At 45.6% G+C, this 7500-nt stretch overlaps 1 long non-coding RNA gene across 1 annotated transcript in view; it reads right to left on the bottom strand.

The window, feature by feature from the left end:
- Positions 1-5885, bottom strand: part of LOC121688217 — a 14670-nt gene extending 8785 nt beyond the window's left edge. Inside the window, exons 1-2 of the long non-coding RNA XR_006024530.1 lie at positions 5069-5885; positions 3408-3706 (exon numbers count right to left, since the gene is read on the bottom strand). This is a non-coding gene — a long non-coding RNA (uncharacterized LOC121688217). The remainder of the gene's footprint in view (positions 1-3407; positions 3707-5068) is intronic.
- Between the last annotated feature and the right edge of the window lie 1615 nt (positions 5886-7500).

Raw genomic sequence — 7500 nt, 5'->3', positions numbered from 1 at the left:
ATGCTCAGAGGAACAGCAAACATGCTTTTTATGGTCTGGGCTGAAAGCATAACTTTCCTTGTGCTCTAACAGAAACAGAACCATGCTGCAGAAGGAAGGACTATTTCGGATGAAATGGCTGTAATTGTTTTGTGTTGTGTTGTTATTGCTGCTATTTGTGAGCACCTTTCGTTAATATATAATACAGCTAAGGATAGGAAGCATTAATAAAAAAAAGAAGAAGAAATAAAATAAAGTAAAGAAATTCACAATTACATCAGTCTCATGAGACAAGAGTGGGACCAAATATGTCTTCCTTCTGCCATGAACAATGACAAAAGAATTAGGCCTTCAGGCAGAAGAAAACACTTTATAGCCAAGAGATGTCAAGTGCTGAGACATTTTCTGGTAGTTGAGCACAGGGTACAAGGCCTATTCTGACAAATGGGCGAGGGGGGGGGGGGGGTGCTACATGATGTTACACAAAGAGAGGAGGAGGAAGGAAAAACAGGTGCATGAAATATTGATATGATATTTACCCACCGACAAGTATCTGCAAACACACAGCGGGCCATGTCCCATGTGAGTGTGAGCGTACATGTGAGTAAGAGTGTGTGTGTGTGTGTGTGTGTGTGTGTGTGTGGTGGGACTGTTACTCACGCTTGATTGACACATGCCAGTAGGACAGGCGACATGCCTGGTTGGGATGGGTAGGAGAACGGGGGAGGCCTTCTTCTGTCCTGAAGCATATTTCTCTTCACTCTGGAGACAGAGCCTCTCTAGAGAGAGCCTGCCCTCCCTTTGTTTCTCACAGTCTTCACTCACCTTTGAAAATGCTCAGCAGCACCATGCACCAAGCCTTTGTGTGAGTAGTAATTTATTTATTTATTTTGTTCATTTTCCTTATTTTGACAAATTGTCAGCACTTAAACAAACTCTAATGTAATGTTGTTGCTAATAGAAATGGCGTGCAATCTAGTGCTTCTGATCACATTTGGTGGTACTTTAGCTTAATTTCCTTCTCTCACTCTCTCTCTCGTTCTTATTCTCACACTTTCATTTCTTCTCTTTCTCTCTTTTCCCACTTTCTTCCATTCCGTTCCGTTCTATATTTTCTTCCAACCTCTCATACCTAATTTTGCAGCATATTTCTTTGCCACAGGAGGTGGTTATGACAAATTAGAAGTCTACAAATGTTCTGATGGTGTAAAGACTCCAGCTGTCACCGGGGAGATGGTGATCAGGTTTCCAAGCTGCGTGGTCTCCTGGCTCCACAAAGAGTTCCATATGGTCATCCAAATGCTCCGCCTAAATCTACACACACATTCAATCTCACACATAGACTCTACACCCGAGCTGTGACTTTACCAAATTATCAGTCTGATGGCAATTAGACCAGAAAAAGTACCTGCTAGCACTCTCACGGAATAAAAACTCATATTCGGTTAAATAGGAGTTTGTCTGTCCCCGGGCTCATTTGTAGAGAAGCAGCTTTCTCTTGCTTTTGCTTCGGAGCAGAAAAGGACAGATGCAAAAAAATATCACACACAAAGAAACTCCCTTCAGCTTTTTCCCCAAAGACATTCGTTCTGGGCTGACATTGCTCTCGCTTGCGCTGTGTCCGGACAGCCGCACTACCACACAGTCCTAGCCCAGAATACCCTGGCTCCAGCTCCATCATTGAGTCTCCTCTGAGGGTCTTTTGCATGTTAAAACCGCGTGTGTTTCATGGGGGTGTGGGTGGGTGTTTGGGGGGGGTAACTGTAATTGCTTGCATTTCTTCTTTTCAGCACGTGGGGTAATAATGGAAGGCTGTGTGTAATTATGTCCCGGCGGTCGCCCTGGGCCATGGCTGGCCCTCGCTGGCCGGTTTGAAGGGATTAGGAGCCATCATCACACAGACGGCCAGCCACAGATGCCCCCTAACCTCCGCTACAGAGGGCTGGGCAAGGGCAAGCACATCCCGCTTTTATCTCCAACACAGAAATCAGATGTCTGCATAATGCTGTATTCCCCACATGTCCATGCTTATTGATAGCCAGCCAGGGTTTGGGACTAGTTACATGTAACAGAGTTCTGCAACTAAATTGCAAAAGTGCATAGACTAATTAGAATCCTTTACAGCTTCTTAGAAGAAATATGATTAATAATGTGATTATTAATGACTAGTGTAGTGACTACAAAAGGGTTATGTTCAGATATATTATTTTTGTTTAAAAGCTTTAAGCTGATATAGAATATGACATTCACTCTGTGACTTTGCATCGTTTTCCCATTCATTTGACAGTATAATATGGAGCATTAAGTTGATGAAATAATTACAATAGTTACATTACTTATTACATTTTTCAAATTCTGTAACCCATTACATTCCAAAATGTACCCTGTTTATAGCCATCCTTTTGAATGTAAAATCTGTATTACATTATTTTAAAAGGGGAATAAACTGATGAGTAAATCACAACGTAATTCTTACAATTAAAATTGTATAAAACATGACGCTTTTCTCAAAATTCATCATGTTAATGTATTGTTAATTTAGTTTCTGCAGTATGCCAGACCATTAAGTGTATGTTGTATCACCTGACTGGGCCGCATTAACCTATCCTATGTCTCTGTATCATACAACAAGGAAGCTACACCAGACGCGTAACTGAAGCACTCCGTTCTGGTGTAGCTACTTCCATTGATTATAGTGGAAGCTAATTGTTGCAGCAGACGCAACGCGAACGGAACGCTTCAGTTACGCGCCTATTGTAGCTCCCCTGTCAGACACGTACGGCAAAAGGCTTAGTGCCTCGACCACCCGAGTCATTAAATCTACGGTGTCCAGATTCACTCTCTCTCAGCCAACCTCATCAGGCACTCGAGCAGCGACGGGTCGAGCCCAGGCGATCTATAATTAACCGGAGCTCCGTGCTGAAGTCACTGGCTCAGCATGGAGGTGCAGCGAATCCGTGCCAAGGCACCTGTTGTTGTGAGGGGTGGCATCTGATGTCATTACCCACCCTGCCGGACCGCCAGCGTCCCCGCTGGGGCGCGAACTGTCCCTGTCCAAAGCCGCCCGGTGGGCGCTCAGAGGCAATCATGGGCCAGGAGAACAAACGTCGTCACTGGTATCCGCCTCCAATACCATTTGCTGAGCATGTTTGATGGCTGTGCTTTTGAGTGAAATTACATGGAATCATTTAGCAGATGCATTTATACAAGTCAAGTTCCATTCAGGCCTTCAAACACCTTTATGTAGGGCCTACATTTTAGGCTCTCTGGAATGTCTAGCCTGTAAAAAATCGGGATAACCGTCGGAATAAGCCTCATATTTAGGATGCCGAAGTGCATATAAATGCAGTCAGTGCCTCCAGTGTAAGGAGTCCTTGCAGCTGGACGCACTTCCAATCAATCAAAATCAACAAAAAAATACACCTTACCATTCCAGGTAATTGTCAGCCGACCCTTTCAGTTAAAAGCCATTTGTCACTTTATCAGGATTTCCCAAGCAGATCAGAACCCATAAGCCTGACACAGTGATGGGGGGGATTTCACAGTCCAAACTGATTTGGTGGCCGGCAGGGATCCCTTCACGGTCCATATCCGCCAGTATGACTGAGTGCCACCGGGCAGGTCAGATGGGAAAAGCTGGCAGGTGAGGGTGTAGGTAGAGGGGAGAGAAGGGAAGGCCTGTGGACTTGTTTGTGCTGCTCGTGTTGAGTAGTATTCATGAGCCCAGCTGAAACAACACAAAAGACCCAGAGAGCATTTACTCTTATTTACGTTGACCAAAATTGTCTTGAAAAGCAACAAAACAGCTTAGTTTGATAAAGCTTATGATATCAAAACGATTGTACTGAGCAAAAGCAATTTTTTACACGATTAAGGCTTAAATATTTAATAACTCAAAAGTTTTTAATGCTAAATGGCAGAAATTTGATTCCCTATATTTTAAGACACATTGTTCTCCCTTGGTGCGTTCCTTTATCCAATGTCAGCATTATCACATTAATTTTGTTTAATTTATTCTCAAACATCTGTGATTACGGCAGTGCTGGGCTGATTCATTTCTCCGTGATGGTTGATGTGTTCCTTTTGTCACGAGTGTCTGAAAACCATTACACAAATGTCACGTTCTAGAGAGCCAGCATTCTTTAAAAAAGTTGCACTCTCTCTCTCTCTCTGGCTGCTCATAAGCGATCCCCAGGGATATGCTGGATAATGAGAGAAGAAGTGTGTTGTCTTCTTCGTGGCGGTTAAATCACTTCGACTATTACATCTGTTGAGGAACTGCGTGCCACCGCCTCTCATTTGGACCCCCTGCTCCCATCCACACACGTCTCTCACCAGGTCAATCTGCTGTCTTTGGCCTGCGTGAAATATTAGCAATTAATATTCTTTCCCCCAGAGCACAACCAAAACTTCCTCCCCTCCATTATGCTTCTGTTTTTCATGAGATAAATAATTTTTGTGCATTTATTTTACAGGGGTAAGCACACCATAAAATGTGGAGGAAATTTGATGGAGCTATCATGCTGTAAATCTATTTTACTGTGCACAACCGCGTGTTTCTTTTGGCTTCCAATGTTGTGTCTGTTTCCTGCCTAGTTTGCTGAAGTTTCTTGTGTGTTTTTGAATGCAGAGGCATTGGGCGAGAGACCTTAGACGTTCCTTGGGGAAGTCAGGCCTTGTTCTTTAATGCTTCTGTAAGCTCTTTGGTCAGTTCGGTGGGCAACTCTGCAGGGATGGATCTCTCTGGTCAAGGGCTACAGCATGTTACTGCCTGACAAGCCTGAAGGGTCCAGAACAGTTTCCCTGGCCATCATGGAAATATCCTAGGCCCCCGAGACAATCATGCAAGGGAGCATGGGAAATACTCTGATCCGCTTCCAAGCAGCTCCCTGACCCTGAGGTAGCAACTGGCACATAACCACACCCTTAATGAACATGAACACACACACACACACACACACACACACACACTAACACACACACACACACACACACACACACACACTAACACACACACACACACACACACACACACACACTCACACACAGAAGAAACATCCATACATATACAACGCACGTACACACTCACATCTGGATCGAGTTGCGGTGACTGAAGGCCCCAGGACATGCAGGCTCAGTGGCAGGGCGTGCACGGGTGAGAGGCAGGGATCCGCAGCACCATGGTGAGGCCTCTCCATCACTCCGGCTCCTGGCTTTGACAGGCCTTCGACTCCGGGGGCCCATCAAGGTCTCGGCAAAAGCCCACTCCCGCCGAGCCGAGCCGAGCAGAAGAGTCCGGCGTCAGGCTAATGGATTACTCACCCGCGTCACCTGTCCGAGGCCATTCCGCTGAGCGACAGCCACGGGCACGCGGGCAAACACGCCGCACCACAGGAGGCGAGCTGTGGCGCCACACCACTGGGGCGACAAAACCAGAGCGCCAGAGTAAATGCTAACTTAATAACTTCAACAGTAACATCTCTGTCCAAAAGAAAAACAAATGCCCCTCGCGCTGTAACACTCAAAAGCCATACTTCAAATTCCATGAATCTAAAATGACAAGAAAGTAATGCGCCTATGATGTCATTGCGATAGCACAACTAACATTTAGGGATGGAAACAATTTCTTTCTGAACAGTTGTTGTATTCATTCTACCGGACGTAAGTAATATCCACTAATTAACAAATATGTCACTTGCAGGAATATTGGGACGTTGTTCGATATGACGGATCTTACAGTCCACTGCGCACTAACTAGTGAGTTGTGAATAAGCAGCCTTGCATTCGTAGACAGTCCTGTAAGGTCATTTCTTCAGCCGTGCAGACACACAAAGGGTGCACGGCAGCATGCTAACTGCTAACCTATCCGTCAGTCCTCCCTCCACCAGCCACGCACAGCAATTTCCACCTCACGTGAGAGAGAGAGAGAGAAAAAAAAGGTCATGTCTTTTTTTCCTCATCATTTACCCTTAATTCGGCCGAGTCTGCGGTCAGGGTCAGGTGTCGCCTCTCCGGACTTGGCCCGGGCGCACGCGGATCGCCGCAGCGATAATCAGGATGATCCATTAGTGTCGTGTCTAATGATCCATTTACTCTTGGCGCCATAAAGGGCATCCGGTGAGATTTACTACCCCCCCCCAAAAGGTCTCGTGCTAATGGCCACTGGGGACCGGGAGCAGACAGAGGGATTGTTTTCGCGTGTTGGGAATTCACTCCGACACGCCACACTGCAACCGGCCATGGATGCACCTAGATAGGACTGAAGCGTCTCTTCGGCTATCCAGATAACAACCCATTCTGCTATTGTCAGTCTTTCTCTTAGTTTATTTACGGCTTTTCAAAAGGAATGAACGCTGGTCATTGGGTTTTGGATGAAGACAAATACGACGCCATGCCTGGTTGGTCAATGGGTGCGGGGTCAAGTATTGATTCCATCTGGAGAACACCTTGAGGGAGCTAGTGTGGTTCATTAAGGGTATGTAATAAAGCCATTATGAACATGGCCTTGACAAGGTTGACACAGCACTGATGGGTGTCATGCTAAGGTTGAGAGGCCTTCATAATGGCCATAATGGCTAATCAATGCTTTAGACATCATCATACTAGCTGGTCACTCTGCCCTCCAGATAGGCACAGAAGGCCTCTGACAGAAGATTACATACTTGGGGTCACTATATACAGATGGACAGAGTGGCACTTACTCAAATGTATACACACACCTCCATCAACCTCTCTTAACACACACACACACACACACACAATGCAATACATTTTACATTAGACTAAGGTCTTTCATCAGTTTAACAACAGAGCACATAGTTGCTGGCAAAGAGTGGAAGTTGGGCGCATGCAACACCAAGTTATATTGAGGTAACCTTTACACAAGTGCTGATATTTCACATGGCTCTGAATTACCCCCATTTGTAACCCACTTGTTATTTAGCCCCACAACTCCTCCATCAAGGACCCTCAGTGGGGTTGCGCACAGCATCCGTCAGGCCCATTGGGCCACACAGCTAAATAGGACATAAGGAAAGATCTATCTGAGTGTAACCTTTGCTGTCTCCAATTTTGATGATGCAGACCATTAAGGCCTGGCCAAGTAGATGGTGGCAGGGCTAACACAGAGAATGAGCTCTTACTCAGGGCTTTGGCCATAGTCCTCGCGTGTCATCAGCGTGAGACTGCTCTTTGATGCTAAGGAGCGTTGTGTGGTGGTGATGTCACAGCACTGTTTGTCATGCCCATGGGCCATTGCTACTTGTCTGACCAAATGCTCAAAGTGGTAAGTTTTCATTCACAATTCAAGCTGATGTACTGAAGCAGTTTTAAAACTGTTTACAAACTTCTATTCTCTCGCCCTGGTAACAATAGGTCTAATCTATTTTGTGTGGATGTGAGTGTGTGTGTGTGTGTGTGTGTGTGTGGGTGACAGGTGAAGACATTTGCCCTGTATGAGTGTGTGTGTGTGTGTTCGTGTGTGTCTGTGTGTGTGTGTGTGTCTTTCACTCATCCCCATCC

This window comes from Alosa sapidissima, chromosome 17 (genome assembly GCF_018492685.1).
Source record: "Alosa sapidissima isolate fAloSap1 chromosome 17, fAloSap1.pri, whole genome shotgun sequence".
Taxonomy (NCBI): domain Eukaryota; kingdom Metazoa; phylum Chordata; class Actinopteri; order Clupeiformes; family Clupeidae; genus Alosa; species Alosa sapidissima.
The sequence above is the reverse complement of the archived record's forward strand: the minus strand, read 5'-3'. Positions and strand labels throughout refer to the sequence as shown.